Below are 18,953 nucleotides of genomic sequence, written 5' to 3'. Positions count from 1 at the left end.
TTATTTTACATTATAAGAATTGGAATTTATATAGTAGTTCAACCTAATTGTACTATTCTGTCCACCACAGGCAAATACAAAATATACCGGAACTGCGATTATTACATTGATTTGCATGCAAAATAAAAAAATGTCCAGGGTCAGATCGAGCTTCATAAAGGTCTTTGGGCAAAATAAGGAGTTTTTCTCATCTCTAAGTTATGGCGTTCCTTCACAATCAGTGGGGAACTCACATCCTGAAACTCACCAATCCTAAGGATTAATGGGATGTAATGCTGATAAATGGGATGTAATGCTGATTTAATCTTTTTCCTGCACACAACGTTAAATAAGCACCGCATTCTCTTCACTCTGAGGAATCATGGGGCTCCTAGATGTCAGACCCCCCCAACGATTACAAAAATACCGCATCCTAACAATATGTAAAAACTAAAAACGTCAAAATCTCTTTAAATTAGAACTAAACACCTAAATTGATAGAGGATCCAAATGCTTTGGTATTTGATCATTTTATATGTATGGGATCATCGATACTTTTTCTGTGAGTTCCATTAGAGGGGTCAATCGAACCCCTTACAATGGCAATAAAGCATGCTTGCCGACCAGGCAGACATCTTCCAGGGAAGACGGAGCTTCTTAGCACCACACAATGAGAACAAAGCTCCAACCATTAGTAATTTTTAATAGCAAAAGTTGGGTTTTTTTTTGTCACCAGATGGAAAAAGCTGTAGGAAAATAGAAAGTGGAATTCATTTGACTTTGGTCACAACCTGGCACTGCTGGTTATTATAATATTTCAAATCATATGTGTACAGATTAAAGTGCTTAAAAACTTCTGAGATATCAATTGTATAGATTGGTGGGGTCCGAGGGTCGAGTACCCTACCTGTTGCTAAAACATAAGAGCAGAAGCACTTAGCCAAGTGCTGCTTTCCTTCCAGACTGAAGAAGGTCTCAATACAAAGTATATAATGTGTTTAAAAAAAATTCACACCACCAAAAAAGTTCACTTGTCAAAATGTTCCAACACTCTAATGTTTTTATGCTAGTACCATGTAAGATCTTAAAATCTAAAAGCAGGAAAGCAGATGGATTTAGAGAAAGACATATGAAATAAAAGTTAACAGAAAATGTTCCCTGGAGTAGTAGTCAGGGCCGGCGTCAGCACCCGGCGTACCCGGGCAAGTGCCGGGGCCCTGGAAAATCAGAGGGGCCCAGCCGCCCACTCACTGTCGGGGCCGGGATCACACACCCGCCCGCCCACTCACTGTCGGGGCCGGGCCAACACACCCGCCCGCCCACTCACTGTCGGGGCCGGGCCCACACACCCGCCCGCCCACTCACTGTCGGGGCCGGGCTCACACACCCGCCCGCCCACTCACTGTCGGGGCCGGGCCCACACACCCACCCGCCCACTCACTGTCGGGGCCGGGCTCACACACCCACCCGCCCACTCACTGTCGGGGCCGGGCTCACACACCCACCCGCCCACTCACTGTCGGGGCCATGGCCGCATCTTCGGCACCTGTTCAGTGACGCAGGCGCTGCTTGATTGCCGGCACTCCCCCAGTCCCAGAAATGGCCGCGCACTGTCAGGCTGTGTCTGCTAGTAATGACACGGCAGGGTCGACGGCACTGCACCTTTAATTCTGCTTGTGTGTCGCCCCTGCCGCGTCATTACTAGCAGACACAGTCGCACAGCGTGCAGCCATGTCTGGGGGAGTGCCATCAAACACCGTCGGAGCGGAGGTCCTGCACAGATGGGGGGGGAGCGGCCCGGACCCAACCGCAAGTGGGCCCCTCTGATGGTCCAGGGGGCCCTGCACTGCCCCATACCTGAGGAGCTGCTGGACAGGACACTGGACCGGGGACAGGTGAGTGAGGCTTCCCCAATCCCCATATTAAAAATACTTGTAATGGTTCTGTGTGAGTGCATCTATGTGAATGTCAGTGTGTATGACTGTGTATATATATTTGTCTGTTTTATATATGTCTTTAAGAATTTGTGTAAAAATGTGTTTGTCTGTATGTGTACATATCTGTGTACCATGTGTGTCTGCGTACCGTGTGCGCGCGTGTCTGCGTACCGTGTGCGCGCATGTCTGCGTACCGTGTGCGCGCGTGTCTGCGTACCGTGTGCGCGCGTGTCTGCGTACCGTGTGCGCGCGTCTGCGTACCGTGTGCGCGCGCGTCTGCGTACCGTGTGCGCGCGTCTGCGTACCGTGTGCGCGCGCGCATGTCTGCATATGTGAAGGATGAGGTGGCAGGCTGGGCCCTGTGTACTATATATATATATATTTCTCCGCCGTATCTGTGCATCATGAATCGTGTATGTGTTAAAAGGGCCCACTGAGACTCTTTTGCCCGGGGCCCAGAAAAACCTGGAGCCGGCCCTGGTAGTAGTCACTTACAGTTACAAAACTAACTTTTCCAGATTTAGTGATTACTCAAAAATTACTTCTCACCTTTTACACTTGGCATAGACCCATCAATCAGAACATGGTATATATACCAGATGGGATTAAGAAAAATATTGGATGGGCTGGAGAGAAGATGATAAAAGCACTATAAAACACATTAAAATTAATGAAGAAAATAATAGATAGGTGTTTGTCTTGCTAAAGTAAATAGAGTGGATATATAAGAATATTGAACTATTAGTAGTAATTCAGAACAAGACAAGACTGAGAAATTAGAAATTAGAGTGGAATTATTAAGGTTCTGTATTTTTTTACATTTAAACTGTACAATCTAGAGCAATACTGTAACGGGTCTGGGAGGTGGAACCTCAGAGCAACTATACAAAGGGGCAGTCCTTGTAAGGAAGCGGGTGGCTCCCAGGGAAGGCGGGCAGGTAGTCACGGCAAGTGACAGGGACAGTCTCTGGGTAGAAGGGCAGGAGGTCACGGCAAGTGACGGGGACAGTCTCTGGGTAGAACGGCAGGAGGTCACGGCAAGTGACGGGGACAGTCTCTTGACAGGCGGATGGTCACGGCAAGTGACAGCAGGGTAAGAGTCTCTAGACAGGCAGGTGGTCACGGCAAGTGACAGCAGGATAAGAGTCTCTAGACAGACAGGTGGTCACGGCAAGTGACAGCAGGGAAAGAGTCTCTAGATAGGCTAGCAGGCAGGTAGCAGGTGAGCGCTCCCAGGTGAGCGGGCAAGAGTCTCTGGACAGGCAGGTGGTCACGGCAAGTGACGGCAGAGCCTCCAGGTAGGCTAGCAGGCAGGTAGCAGGTGAGCGCTCCCAGGTGAGCGGGCAGGAGTCTCTGGACAGGCAGGTGGTCACGGCAAGTGACGGCAGAGCCTCCAGGTAGGCTAGCAGGCAGGTAGCAGGTGAGCGGGCGGGCAGATACATAGACAGACTGACAGGTGTTGGAAGGCAGACTGTCGGACCGCAGGAATGCAAGCAGATAGACAGGAATCAGGTAGGTATCAAGCAGAGATCTGGCAGGTAACTGGCAGGTATCTGGTAACGGGACCTGAGGGCTGAAGCAGAGTTGAAAGGCTTTGCAACAACATTGCTCGGGCACCTCCATTTTGGAGGAGGTGCCTTATATAGGACGGCGCGCGCGGCCCCTTTAAATAAGGGGGAGCGCGCGCGCCCTAAGCACAGAGGCCGGGAAGCAGCGCGCGCTGCCAGCAGAGCGGGAGGAAGCCGCCGGGCACGGAGCGGAGAGGTGAGGAGAACGGCGTCCCTGCCTAGCAGGAGGCAGGGACGTCGACGCTACAGTACCCCCCCCCTTTAGGCCCCCCCCTTTTTTAGGCCAGAGAGAAATTTATCAAGGGTGAGAGGGGCATGGATGTTCTCCCGGGGCTCCCATGTTCTCTCCACAGGACCAAACCCCTTCCAATCCACTAGAAAAAAGGACTTTCCTCTTACCCTTTTGGTGGCCAGAATGTTCTCTACCTCAAACTCGTTTTCAGCGGAAACCGGAGCAGGAGGTGTACCTGTAGACTTGGAAAAAGAGTTAAGTACAACAGGTTTGAGTAGAGATACATGGAAGGAGTTAGGAATCCGCAAATTGGCCGGGAGTTTCAATTTATAGGCCACCGGGTTGATTTGTTTGATAACTTCCAGTGGGCCGATAAACCGAGGCCCTAACTTGTAGGAAGGAATCTTGAGCCGGACATATTTGGACGAGAGCCAGACCTTATCTCCAGGACGGAATTGTGGTGGATCCAGACGTCTTTTGTCAGCCTGTTTTTTCATCCGCTCGGATGACTGAAGAAGTGCGGATCTGGTACTTTCACAAATGGAGGAAAATTCGTTAACGAGAGATTCCGCAGCCGGATTGTCCACCGAGGTGGAGACGGGAAACGGGATCCGAGGATGCTGACCGAAGACTACAAAAAACGGGGATTTGGAGGAAGATTCGCTCTCGTGATTATTGTAAGAAAATTCGGCCCACGGTAAAAGATCCACCCAGTCGGAATGGTGAGCATTAACAAAGTGCCGGAGGAAACTGGTTAAAATTTGGTTGATCCGTTCTACTTGGCCATTGGACTGTGGGTGATAAGCAGAAGAAAAGTCCAAGGTGACCCCCAGCAGTTTACACATGGCTCGCCAAAAGCGAGAGGTGAACTGAACCCCTCGGTCGGATACGATGTGGAGAGGAAGACCATGAAGACGGAAGACATGATGGAGAAAGTCTTTAGCTAACTCTGATGCAGACGGGAGACCCGGCAGGGGAATAAAGTGAGCCATTTTGGAAAGAGGTCAGCGACCACCCATATGACCGTACAACCGACAGAGACAGGGAGGTCCGTTATAAAGTCCATAGCTATATGCTGCCACGGGGCAGCAGGTACAGGAAGAGGAAGGAGACGGCCGGCTGGCAGATGTCTCGGAACCTTGTTGCGGGCGCAGGACACACAGGCTGAAACAAAGTTTACTACGTCCTTGTGCAGGGTAGGCCACCAGTAATGCCGGGTAATAAGCTGGAGGGTCTTTTTCTGACCAGCGTGGCCAGCTAGCTTGGACGAGTGTCCCCAGTGTAGAACCTTCTCACGATCAGGTACAGTTACGAACGTCTTACCGGGTGGAAGACTATTTAGATTCACGGGCCACCTGCATTACTTTGGCGGGGTCGATGATGTGTTTAGGTTCCTCCTCAAGATCAGAGACCAAAAAGGATCGGGACAAGGCATCAGCTTTGATGTTTTTGTCAGCCGGGCGAAAATGAAGAATGAAATTAAAGCGGGCGAAGAACAAGGACCACCGGGCTTGGCACGGGTTAAGTCTCTGGGCACTCTGGAGGTAAGCTAAGTTCTTGTGGTCCGTGTAAATTATTACCGGGTGAAGAGCCCCCTCGAGCAGGTAACGCCACTCCTCCAGTGCCAGCTTAATGGCCAACAATTCTCGGTCTCCTATAGAATAATTGCACTCAGAAGAGGAGAAGAGTTTGGAGACGAAGCCGCAGGTTACCATTCTTCCGGAAGACGACTTTTGGGTAAGTACCGCTCCGGCTCCGGAGGAGGAAGCGTCGACTTCTAAGAAGAATTGTTTGTTGCCGTCCGGACGATGCAGCACAGGGGCGGAGGAAAAAGCTTGTTTTTAAGGAAAGGAAGGCCTTCTCTGCTTCGGGCGGCCATTCTCTGGGATTAGCGCCCTTACGGGTGAGCACCGAGAAAGGGGCAGTCCGGGAAGAGAAGTGCGGAATGAAGAGGGGGTAGTAGTTGGCGAAGCCCAGGAACCGCTGAATAGCCTTCAACCCCTCTGGTCGGGGCCACTTCTGGATGGCATACAGTTTCTCAGGATCCATTCGTAGGCCGGTCTGAGAGATTATGTAGCCCAGAAACGGAAGAGAGGTCTGCTCAAAGAGGCACTTCTCATATTTAGGGTAGAGGTGGTTCTGCCTGAGCCTGAGCAGGACCTGACTAACGTCCCTCCGGTGAGTGAGAAGATCAGGAGAGAAGACCAAGATGTCGTCCAGGTACACAACCACGCAGGAGTAGAGAAGGTCACGGAAGATGTCATTGACCAACTTCTGAAAGACGGCGGTAGCGTTACAGAGACCGAAGGGCATTACAAGGTATTCATAGTGGCCGTCCCGGGTGTTGAATGCCATCTTCCATTCATCCCCCTGACGGATACGGACCAGATTATACGCCCCACGGAGGTCCAGCTTGGTGAAGATTCTAGCCCCCCTCAAACGGTCAAATAATTCAGGAATAAGCGGAAAGGGGTATTTATTTTTCGCTGTGATCTGGTTAAGGCCTCTATAGTCTATACAGGGACGGAGTGAGCCGTCCTTCTTTTTGACGAAGAAGAAGCCTGCTCCCGCCGGGGAGGTAGGTTTCCGGATAAATCCCCGGGCCAGATTCTCCTCAATATATTCAGACATGGACCGGGTCTCAGCAGCGGACAAAGGGTAAATACGCCCACGGGGAGGAGTAGCGCCGGGCATCAGGTCGATTGGGCAGTCGTATGGTCTAAGAGGGGGTAATGTCTCTGCTTCTCTTTTATTAAAGACGTCCGCAAAAGACCAATAGGGAACCGGTAGGCCGGGTAGATTGGCTGGGGTAGGAGAAGGACGAGCAGGATGAACGGGAACTAAACAAGTCTTATGGCAGTCCTGTCCCCAGCGAAGAACTTCTCCGGTCTGCCAATCAAGCACGGGTGCATGTCTCTGGAGCCAAGGTAGGCCTAGCGCCGGGCATCAGGTCGATTGGGCAGTCGTATGGTCTAAGAGGGGGTAATGTCTCTGCTTCTCTTTTATTAAAGACGTCCGCAAAAGACCAATAGGGAACCGGTAGGCCGGGTAGATTGGCTGGGGTAGGAGAAGGACGAGCAGGATGAACGGGAACTAAACAAGTCTTATGGCAGTCCTGTCCCCAGCGAAGAACTTCTCCGGTCTGCCAATCAAGCACGGGTGCATGTCTCTGGAGCCAAGGTAGGCCTAGCAAGAGGGCGTGAGAGAGTCCAGGTAGAACATAGAAGAAGATGCTCTCAGAGTGCAGCATTCCCACCTGCAGAGTTATGGATTCGGTGATGAGTTGGATGGGATGTGGTAAGAGGCCCCCCATCCACGGTGGCGACAGATAAGGGTACAGCCAGAGGTTTGGTGGGAATGCGGTATTTCTCTACCAGGGACTGAGAAATTAGATTTCCGGCAGCTCCAGTGTCAAGTTGAGCCAGTTCAAAATAACGGTTCTCCCCGCAGATGATAGAGACCAATAGCATTAGAGATGGAGAGGGTTTATTTCTGTCTAGGGTGACCTCTCTGAGCGATCCTAGACACAGGCGTTTCCCGACCTCTCCGGGCAGGAACGGATCCGGTGCTCCTTACTGCCACAGTAGAAGCAGCTCCCCTCGGCATGGCGTAATTCTTGACGGGTCTTGACCATCTTGGTCTGGTCGACCTGCATAGGCTCGGGTGAGTGCGCCAGGGGAGTAACGGAGGAAGTGACGGGTCTCTGGAAGGTAGGGGCTAGGCGTGGAAACCTCCTCTCACGGGTGGCCTCTTTGGTGCGCTCCTGGAACCGGATGTCAATCCGGGTGGCAAGTATAATTAAGTCGTCGAGAGTGGTAGGAATGTCCCGACCGGCGAGTTCATCTTTAATACGGCCGGACAGACCCTCCCAGAAGACGGACACCAGGGCGTCGTTATCCCAGGCAAGCTCCGAAGCAAGGGTACGGAACCGTATGGCATGTTGGCCCACGGTGAGACGAGACTTCCTTGGCGGAGGTGTAGCAGAGATGAGGCGGATGAGGTCCTCCGTCCTGGTTCGTCGAAGACCTTCCGGAAAGCCGTGAGAAAGGCTGGCAGGTTGGACACCAGGGAGTCTCCTCTTTCCCATAGAGGATTTAGCCAAGCCAGCGCCTCCCCCGTGAGATGGGACATGATGAAGGCTACTTTGGCTCGGTCGGTGGAAAACTGGTGTGCCAACAGTTCGAAGTGCAGAGTGCACAGGTTAATGAAGCCCCATGCCTGACCGGGATCTCCGCCAAAACGAGGCGGGGCGGTGAGGCGTGGACCGGGAAGAGATGCCATGGAATTGATGGGCAGCGACGCTGCCGGGGTAGGAGTCGTGCGACTGGAAGCAGGTCCCGAAGAGGTAGTCAGTGTGTCCAGGCGGGAGTTAACACTACGCAGGTGGCTCAGGATGGACTCCTGTTGGGACCTCTGATGGGAAAGTTCATGACATAGGTCCGAGAGCGAGGGAGCTTGGGTGCCACCGGGTTCCATGGCCCGAGCAAACTGTAACGGGTCTGGGAGGTGGAACCTCAGAGCAACTATACAAAGGGGCAGTCCTTGTAAGGAAGCGGGTGGCTCCCAGGGAAGGCGGGCAGGTAGTCACGGCAAGTGACAGGGACAGTCTCTGGGTAGAAGGGCAGGAGGTCACGGCAAGTGACGGGGACAGTCTCTGGGTAGAACGGCAGGAGGTCACGGCAAGTGACGGGGACAGTCTCTTGACAGGCGGATGGTCACAGCAAGTGACAGCAGGGTAAGAGTCTCTAGACAGGCAGGTGGTCACGGCAAGTGACAGCAGGGAAAGAGTCTCTAGATAGGCTAGCAGGCAGGTAGCAGGTGAGCGCTCCCAGGTGAGCGGGCAAGAGTCTCTGGACAGGCAGGTGGTCACGGCAAGTGACGGCAGAGCCTCCAGGTAGGCTAGCAGGCAGGTAGCAGGTGAGCGGGCAGGAGTCTCTGGACAGGCAGGTGGTCACGGCAAGTGACGGCAGAGCCTCCAGGTAGGCAATCAGGCAGGTATCAGGTGAGCGCTCCCAGGTGAGCGGGCAGGAATCTCTGGACAGGCAGGTGGTCACGGCAAGTGACGGCAGAGCCTCCAGGTAGGCTAGCAGGCAGGTAGCAGGTGAGCGCTCCCAGGTGAGCGGGCGGGCAGATCCATAGACAGACTGACAGGTGTTGGAAGGCAGACTGTCGGAGCGCAGGAATGCAAGCAGATAGACAGGAATCAGGTAGGTATCAAGCAGAGATCTGGCAGGTATCTGGTAACGGGACCTGAGGGCTGAAGCAGAGTTGAAAGGCTTTGCAACAACATTGCTCGGGCACCTCCATTTTGGAGGAGGTGCCTTATATATGGTGAGGTCCTCCGGCCATTGGCCGGGGACTCCTTAGGACGGTGCGCGCGGCCCCTTTAAGAGAGGGGGAGCGCGCGCCCCCTAAGCACAGAGGCCGGGAAGCAGCGCGCGCTGCCAGCAGAGCGAGAGGAAGCCGCCGGGCACGGAGCGGAGAGGTGAGGGGAACGGCGTCCCTGTCTAGCAGGAGGCAGGGACGCCGACGCTACAAATACCACAAGTGGTTTTGGGCTTGTTGTAGGGTTTTAGCAGATACAGCAGCGCCAAAGATGTTTAATGGTTGTGGAGACTCCAGACTAAATGTAGATGTTTAAGGGATTGGACGGAGCAGACGGTCTATAATATAGAATGCATGACGTGAGTCATAGGACACAATGAGCTGTGGCTAGGAGTGTAACAACAGTGGTCGTGATTGGGCCTGTTCGGGTGAGGGCCCGCAAAAAAAATCAACTGGATGGGCGTCTTCGGATGCACATTCAGCTTAAGTGTTCTGTGGTGCACAGATCAGTCAAGTCCATGCATGCACGGCAATACACAATGTCGGCCATTCGGATGCCAGCAGCTGACGTTGGTGTGCACATGACTGGGGGCGCATGGCAGTGACGTCATGCGCTCCAGTTGCTTGGACGCTCAAGTCAGCTGCCGGTTTCAGAAGAGACTGCTATTCCTCCACCTAGAATTACCCTGTTCAATAAGGAGTGTAGATCAAAAGTCATTGCTTTGCTCTACCTGGATATTTAAGTGTGGCCTTAAAGGGGTTGTCTGACCTCAGGCTACAAATATGCAATCACTTTTTGTGACTGCAGACTTCTGAATGCTCACAATCCATGAGCAGCAGGAGAGTGACTGCAAGTATGCAATTTGCACACATGAAGTCACACGCTGACTAGACATGTGCGGCCCTGCCCAATGCAAGTGTATTGAGCGAGGCTGGACATGTCTAGTCGGAATGTGGCTTGAAGTATGCAAATCGCATACTTGCAGTAACATGACCGCCTGCTCCAAACACTGCAGAATCCTCAAAGGGAATGCGATTTGAGGATTCACAAGTCTGCAGTCACATAGAGTGGCTGCAGACTCATAGCCTTAGGCCGGGCAACCCCTTTAAGACCCATTTTCCCTGCATGATTATCAAAAATGAGTGTTTCTGAGAATGCTCGTTTCATGATAATCTTACAGTCTAAACTGGCTGTCGATCACCTGACAAATGAGCAAAATGCTAGTTCATCGGTTGACATGATCTTTGGGTCCGCACAAAAAAAAAAATCAACTTTTTTAACAGCACATAGTCCTGTGTAAACAGGACTTGTGCTGCCGAGAACAATGGCAGCCTATGTGCACTCAACTATTTATTACAGATGGTTTAAAGCACATCTGAAGTGCAGTCTGGTGTGTAAACAGGTTAATGAACGATCGCTGATCAGTAACCAAGTAGCTGATTGGAGGTCGTTTAGTGCCATCGGTCAGCCAGTGTAAACTGACCTATACTTAGTTAAATTTCTCAAAACTGAAGAGGCAAGGGGCTATCTGAAAAAAAATTAAGACAGAAAAATCCAATTGGGAAGTTTTTAGAGCTTCTTCTGATCCCCAAAAAGTTCCCTACTAGATAATGTTTCAAGAGGGTTTTCAGGGATAACTTTTCCCTCTCTCCACACCAACTTCCGCTAGGCCAGTGATTGGCTGGAGTGATTACAAGCTGTAGTCACTGCCTCAGCCTGTCAATTAAAGACCAAGTCAGCAGGTGAAATACAGCGATGGACCTGAAGAAGGTGAATTACACATGACTTTTTTTTATTTTAAATTAGCCAAAGAAAGAAAAAAGTTAAATGGAAAACCCGTTTAAAATTTGTTACAAGTTAGAAGCATGTCCATCACAGCTCTCAGTGATGACATACTGAAGGTGTAAGATTGAAAAAAAAAAAATATTTTTTTTGTCCATGGATGCCCTGCTCGAATTTATTTCCAGTGGAGCAAAGCAGAATTTTTCCATTTTAAGTATTAACTTAAAGAAGCAATCCCATGAAGGTTTTTTTTTTGCTAAACCTGTGTAGGTGTGTATGTTGTGTAGTGTGTGATTTAATATACTCACCCTACCACTTCTCTCGCCAGTATCCAGCGCCATTCTCTTCCAGCTCTGCAGACCGTCCGGGTCAAGGAGCGTCAGATTGAGGCTCCATAGGCATACATTGTTAAAGAGACTTCTGTCTCACGCGTAGAGCACAGGGTAACCTGGAGAGTCTGAAGAGTAGTGACGTCACTGAGAAGAGGAGTATAACGACCCCAGATACTGGAGAAGGCGGCGGTAGGTGAGTATATTTGTAACGTCGCCGCATGGCCCACGGGGTTTTCTCTGCTTCCTGGTTTGTGCCACACCTCCTGGCTGCGCCTGGTGTGCCCGTGCTCTCCTTCTTTTAAAACGGAGGCACACACATATACTACATGCCCTCAGCCTTTAGCTTACAGGCATTTAGTACAATTGTGCACCTGTAAGATGGCTCCCAGCCAATAGCTGGGAGGAATCTTGTATAAAAGTCTCCCTCTCTCTTAGGGAGTCGCCAAAGCAACAGCATTCATTAATGTGTAGTTTCTCCTACTAATGAGTTTTTAGGACCCCTGGTCTTGCAGGACCAGTGTCCTGAACCCAAAGCTCTGGACTTTGCGTGGCCAGGGTCCTTAACCCGAGTCCCTGGTCCTGGTGCAACCAGTCCTGAATCCGAACCCCTTGGTCCTTGTGCAGCCAGTGCTGTTAGAACCCTCCTGTTTGTTTTTTCCATCTTGTGTTTTGCGGTCACGTGACCATCTGCCTTTATATTCCAGCTCTGCCCTTTTGGCTGTGCTGGAATTCAGTGTTTGACTGTTTCTCTAGCCACGTGCTTTTTTGCCTTTCTCTGTCAGTTCGTTTGGTCCTTCTGGGACCTCTAGTACTTTTTTGTCTGCTCGTCTTTTTGTGTTCTACAACAACTTCTCTGTTTAGGAGGTGTCCCATTTTTTGTTCTAGTCCTTAGTTCTTTTAGGGACCCCTCCCCTTATGCTATAGGTCTTCGTCCAGACTAGCCGAGGACTAAGGCGGGTCTGTTCGTTAGGAACAGGCAGCCCGCTACATCGTAGGGATTCTGCTTAGTTTTACTGTAGGGACAGCTTTCCCTTATCTTTCCTTAGTACATGTTGCAGATCATAACAGTAAGTCCAGCCCAAAAAAACTAAAAGGAAAGAAATTTGGGGATCAGTATTGTTTCCATCCAGGATTTGGCTCAACGCCTGCAGGGATTGTCTCTGGAGGAGGCTGAGCTTCAGCAACACGTGAGTAGCTGTTTTGAAGCGCACTTTGTGAAACCCAAGGTAGGACTGCCTGATGTTTTTTATGGTAAACAGCAAGATTTTTTTTCCTTTAAAAATACTTGTTTGCTATATTTTCGTTTGAGACCAAGGTCCTCTGGGAATGAATCACAGCGCAATGGTTTTATTATGTCACTTTTGCGCAAAGAACCACAGGGGTGGGCCTTTTCTCAAAAACCTAATGATCCATGTTTAAGGTCTGAAGAAGAATTTTTTCTGCTATGGGGCTATTATATGACAATCCTGATCGAATCTCATCTGCTGAGGCAGAACTCAGGCGTTTGAATCAGGGGTCAGGTGATGTTGAAAATTATTGCACACACTTCAGAAGATGGGCCTCAGAAGTTAAATGGAATGATTCAGCTCTGAAATGTCTATTTCTTGCTGGTCTGAGTGAAAGGGTTAAGGATTTGCTAATGGCATTCCCCGCACCTGAGACTCGGCAGGATGCCATGCAATTAGCGGTTCGTGTGGATAGGAGACTGAGATTTAGACAGAATGAGGTAAAGACTCCTGTAATGCCAGGTCCTAGTCCCCAGAAAATCTGCTCTGACGGCGGAGAACCGATGGAGGTTGGGGCGAAGTCGCTCCCCTCACAGTAAAGAGACCGGAGGTTCGCCGAGGGATTGTGTCAAAGCTGACCATTTGATTAAGTATTGTGAGCTTCGTTTAAGTAAAGAAAAAAAAAAAGGTCAGTTACGCCTGTATAGCTTGTTTACGCTCTGCAGGAGTATTTCTTTCTGGGAGTACTACTCTGCAGGAAAATTTGATTGAATTTCAGGTATTTGTGGATTGTGGTTCAACACTTAATGTGATTGATAAAGGGTTTTTGGAAAACCTTAAATTGAAATCCAAACCTTTGTCATCACCTATTTCTGTGATTGCAATTGATAACACTCCCTTGAAATGTATTACTCACAAGGTTGCTGCATTTCCCCTCACTATCAATCGAGTTCACCAAGAAATTTTGGACTTGGTTGTATTAGATAATTTACCCTCTCTGGTCATTCTAGGATTGCCTTGGTTAAAACTGCACAATCCTTTGCTGAACTGGTCTACTAATGTGATTAAGTCTTGGAGTCCGAAGTGCTATGATAAATGTTGTAAAGGTCGCATTGCGGCTGTGGCAAAAGGGGAATTACCTGTACCTATTCAAGATTTTTAGAGGTTTTTTTTCAGAGGAGGAGTCGCAATTATAACCTCCTCATAGGGATTATGATTGCGCCATTGAGTTTGTTCCTGGAGCTACTCTTCCCAAGAGTCGCTTGTTTAATCTGACTATCCCTGAAAGAAAGGCCTTGGAGGAATACATACAGACTAGCCTGGCTGCTGGTCACATTAGACCTTCTAAGTCGCCTGTGGCAGTTGGATTTTTCTTTGTTAAAAAAAAGGACGGCGGTTTACGTCCATGTCTGGATTTTCGTGAAATTAATAACATTACCATACGCAATTCCTACCCATTGCCATTAATTCCTGACTTGTGTAACCAGTTGGTGGGGGCCAAGTGGCTTTCTAAAATTGATCTCCGGGGGGCATACAATGTGTTACGAGTGAAGGAGGGTGATGAATGGAAAACTGCTCTTAACACTCCGGTAGGTCATTTTGAGAATCTGGTGATGCCTTTTGGTCTTACCAATGCACCTGCATTTTTTCAGAACCTTATTAATGACATCCTGAGGCCTTTGATTGGTAAGAATTTGGTTGTGTATTTGGATGACATTTTGATTTATTCACCAGATCTAGAGTCCCATTGGCAGAGTGTACGTGAAATTTTGCAGTTATTGAGTGATAATTCACTCTTTGCTAAGCTGGAGAAATGTGAGTTCGATGTGCAGAAAATTAGTTTTTTGGGCTACATTGTCTCCAGCAAGGGCTTTGAGATGGACCCGGTGAAGGTTCAGGCTGTGCAGGAATGGCCTAGGCCTATTGGTTTGAAATCTATACAGAGATTTTTGGGTTTTGCCAATTATTACAAGAAATTCATTAAGAATTTTTCTGTAATTGTTAAACCTCTGACCGATCTCACCAGAAAAGGTGTGAATACGGCCCAGTAGACTACTGAGGCCATTGAAGCGTTTGAGTATCTCAAAGAGAGGTTCAGTTCTGCCCCTATCCTTATGCAGCCTGATGAGACCAAGCCTTTTATGGTCGAGGTCAATGCTTCATCGGTGGGGGTCGGAGCAGTTTTGTCTCAGGAGAACAAGGATGGGGTACATCCTTGTGCCTTCTTTTCGAAAAAAAATTCGGAAACCGAACTGAATTATGATGTTGGAAATCAGGAGTTGCTGGCTATTAAACTTGAGTTTGAACATTGGCGTCATTTTTTGGAAGGCGCTAGATTTCCTATTCAGGTTTTCACAGATCATAAGAATTTGATCTATCTGGTTGCTGCCAAGCGTTTAAATGCCCATCAAGCTAGGTGGGCACTATTTTTTTTTCTCGGTTTCATTTTTCTGTTACCTATATCCCTGGTACTAAGAATGTTAAAGCCGATGCTTTATCTCGCAGCTTCTCTCCTACGGTCGGTGCCGAGGAGGAGGAGAGCATTATACAGAAAGGAGTTGTGGTGGCGGCATTGGACTCCGTTTTGGAGAATGGGATTCTGAAAGCTCAAGATGATGCTCCATCTAACACTCCCCATGGGAGGTTGTTCGTGCCTAGAGCCTTTAGGAGAGATTTGCTTGTGGAGTGTCATGAGTCTCGGTTGGCAGGTCATCCAGGAATTTCGGAGACTAAGAGACTTATCAGTCGCAGTTTTTGGTGGCCTGGATGGCAGAAGGAAGTCATCCAGTGGGTGCGTCAATGTACTGTGTGTGCTAGGTCAAAGGCTTCACATACTCCTGCTGCGGGGTTGCTTTGCCCTCTGGAGGTTCCTAGTGCGCATTGGACGCATCTCACAATGGATTTTATTACTGATCTTCCTGTGTCCGAGGGTTTTACTGTCATCTGGGTGGTCGTGGACCGTTTTAGTAAGAGGTGTCATTTGGTTCCATTCATTAAGTTGCCCTGCACCAAGACACTCGCTAAGGCGTTTGTTAAGGAGATTGTCAAGCTCCATGGCGTTCCCACGGATATTGTTTCTGATAGAGGACCTCAGTTTGTGGCTCGCTTTTGGCGTGCTTTTTGTGACAGGTTGGGAGTCCATTTGTCATTTTCGTCTGGGTATCATCCTGAGTCTAATGGACAGACTGAAAGAAAGAACCTGGATGTTGAACAGTTTTTGCATTGTTTTGTGGCGGATAATCAAGAGGTGTGGTCTGAGTTTCTGCCTCTCGCAGAATTTGCTCTTAACAATCATACATCCTCCTCTGCTGGGTGTTCTCCTTTTTTTTGTTGCACTGGGAGACATCCATCTTTTGGTTCGTTCTCCAAATTGGGGTCGGCGGTGCTGGAGGAGGAGAATTTTTCCGGTGATTTGGAGAAAGTTTGGACTAATGTACATTGCAACCTTCAAGAGGCTCACAAGAAGTCCAAGAAGTATTTTGACAGGAAAAGTAAGGTGGTTTTGTTTACTGTGGGTGACATGGTTTGGTTGTCCTCAAAGAACCTGCGGTTGAAGATTCCCTCTAAAAAACTGGGTCCTAAGTTTGTGGGTCCATTTAAAGTGGTTCAGGTTGTTAACCCGTCTGCTGTTAGGTTGGATGTCCCTATTTCCTGGAAGATTAATCCTGTGTTTCATGTTTCCTTGTTGAAAAAGGCTGATGTGTCAGATAGGGATGCCACTGTCACAGTTCCTCCTGCTGTGGAAGATGGCGAATATGAAATTTCTCGTATCTTGAATTCTAGATGGCATAGAGGGAGATTACAGTATCTTGTCTCCTGGAAGGGTTTCGGTCCCGAAGACAACTCCTGGGTAAGGACGGATGATGTCTCTGCTCCTAGGCTTGTTAAAGCTTTCGACAAGAGGTTTCCTGATAGGCCTGGAGGATCCTCATAAAAGAGGGGGTACTGTTAGAACCCTCCTGTTTGTTTTTTCCATCTTGTCTTTTGCGGTCACGTGACCATCTGCCTTTATATTCCAGCTCAGCCCTTTTGGCTGTGCTGGACTTCAGTGTTTGACTGTTTCTCTAGCCAGGTGCTTTTTTGCCTTTCTCTGTCAGTTCGTGTGGTCCTTCTGGGACCTCTAGTACTTTTTTGTCTGTTTGTCTTTTTGTGTTCTGCAACAACTTCTCTGTTTAGGAGGTGTCCCATTTTTTGTTCCAGTCCTTAGTTCTTTTGTTCCCCTCCCCTTATGCTATAGGTCTTCGTTCAGACTAGCCGAGGACTAAGGCGGGTCTCTTCGCTAGGAACAGGCAGCCCGCTACATCGTAGGGATTCAGCTTAGTTTTACTGTAGGGACAGTTTTCCCTTATCTTTCCTTAGTACTTGTTGCAGATCATAAAAAGCGCCTTAATATGCTCCCACGGTCCTTGTGCAGCCGATGCCTGAACCTGCTCCCTTGGTCCTTGTGAGACCAGGGCCAAAACTAGCTCCCCCAGTTCTTTTGCGGCTGGAGCCTGAACCTCGTCCCCTGGACCATGTGTGGCCAGAGAATGAATGTGCTCCTCTAATATTTGAGTGGCCGGTGCCTTAACCTCGTCCCCTGTCATTGAATTAGTATCGGAGACCTGTGTGTCAGAATGTGTGCCTATCCGGGTAAACCTCGTATCTGAACTGCTAAAACCAGTCTCTGAATCAGCCCAGTCTGAACATAGCCAGAGTCTGTGTCAATGAATCTGGAGCTCCGCCATCAGGAGCTCCAGTGAACAACAGGTAGCCACTTAGCTATGCCCCTTCCTAGGCAGACCCGGCCCTGTGCAACAGTGGGTACACGAGCCACATTCGCCACCTGCGGACGTGGCAATATTAATATACACACAACACAATATACATAAATTTAATTTAAAAAAATCTTAGTGGGACAGCCTCTTTAAAAGGGGTTGTTCAAGATTAGTAAAACTTAGCTACTATCTTTCAAAAACAGCACCACCCTTGACCATGAGTGTATCTAATTTTGCAACTTAGTCCCATTGTAGTAAATGGAGCTGAGCTATGATATAACTCACAACCCATGCTCAAGGCAGGTGCTAGCTTTGTTTCTAAAAGAAAACCAACATGTTTTTGTAATTCTGAATAAACTCTTTAATTTACTCTTTACAGATCCTTCATTCTCAGAGTGTTTGGCTACTTCAGGAGCCAGAATTGTCAAAGGGGGTATTCCCAAGTTTGGAAGTTCTCCCCTATCCATAGGATAAATCATAACTTTCTGACTGCTGTGACTCCACTGATCCCGACAACCAGAGTTTGTGAATTGAGCCAGTGGTCAATCATACACTGTTACTCCAATTATTCTTGTGTGTGAGTGACGAAGACCAGCCAAGCGCTGCACTCTGTTATCTCCAGCGATTCTATTAAAAGGAACCTGTCATCAGGGTTTTGCTACCTCATGTGAGAGTAGCACAATGTAGAGAAAGAGACCCTGATTCCAGTGATGTATCACTTAGTTTACTGGGTGCAGCAGTTCTGACACAATCAGAGCTTTTAGATTTAGAATGAAGCAGAGCTGAGAAAGCTAACCCCATCCACACCACAGCTAACCCCGCCCACACCAGGCTCTCAGTGTACAAAGTCCATAGATGACAGTGAGGTGCTTATCACAGTGGGAGGTGGCATTGCCAGACTCCTGTAGTCCAGCAATGTTAATCTTTTAGTGATAAATCCTTCACAGTTGGTAAACAACAGCATGTACTTTGACAAGTGACACATCTCTGAACTCAGTGTTTCAGCCGCGATCTCCTGCTGTCTTCAGATTACATAAACCTGCTGACAGATTCCATTTAGTAGATATACATGAATTAGGAATGCAATCTAGATCAATGCACAAACCAGATATGATCTTTGGATACGTTGGACATCCATACCTGAGCATTTGTATTCTGGATCTACGCCTTTGAGGAGTGCACCCAAGAGTGATATTTCTACCTTCAGTTTTCTCTGCTACAGAAGTAGCAATGCTCATCATAAAGCTGACCTTGTCACACCACAGCTTTCTATGTACACTGTATATTGACAGTAAGCTGCTAATCAGTGTTAGGGGCGTGGTTGGACTAGGAGGCACATAGGCAGGTAGTATAGCAGTAATAATCTCCTGCTGATAAAACATTTATTGCATTGAAAGAACAGCACACAGCCGACATATAGCTGAAATCTGTGTCTCAGCCCTACCTCTTTCTGCCCTCAGATTAAATAGCAAAAACCTTCTGACAGATTCCTTTTAAGTCTGAATGGAGCGGCAGTGCACATGATTGACAACTGTTCCATCCACATAAAGAACTTCAGAGCTCCAGACTTTGGGATTGTTGAGGATGTCAGCAGTCTCTTTCACTACCCCATAGTAATGCCGCAAACGGTTAATGAGGGATCTATGAGTCTTGCGGTACTATATCTGAGCTAAGGAGTCTGGGGGATGCATTATAACACATAGCAGACACTGTGTGCCGCATACTGCAGGGCAGTGAAAGTGAGCTCAGAGATAATAATTATACCATTAGAGTCTGTGTCTCTACAGTTATCCATATATAATAGTACTTCAGGG

General features: G+C 48.7%; 1 protein-coding gene across 3 annotated transcripts in view; it reads right to left on the bottom strand.

The window, feature by feature from the left end:
• VPS13B (vacuolar protein sorting 13 homolog B) overlaps window positions 1-18,953 on the bottom strand; it is a 1,155,013-nt gene that overhangs the window by 235,489 nt on the left and 900,571 nt on the right. The gene's annotated exons all lie outside the window — the stretch shown is intronic.

This window comes from Phyllobates terribilis, unplaced genomic scaffold (genome assembly GCF_046119375.1).
Source record: "Phyllobates terribilis strain yellow unplaced genomic scaffold, ASM4611937v1 Scaffold_4__5_contigs__length_816908805, whole genome shotgun sequence".
NCBI lineage: Eukaryota > Metazoa > Chordata > Amphibia > Anura > Dendrobatidae > Phyllobates > Phyllobates terribilis.
This window is presented reverse-complemented; position numbering and strand designations above follow the sequence as displayed.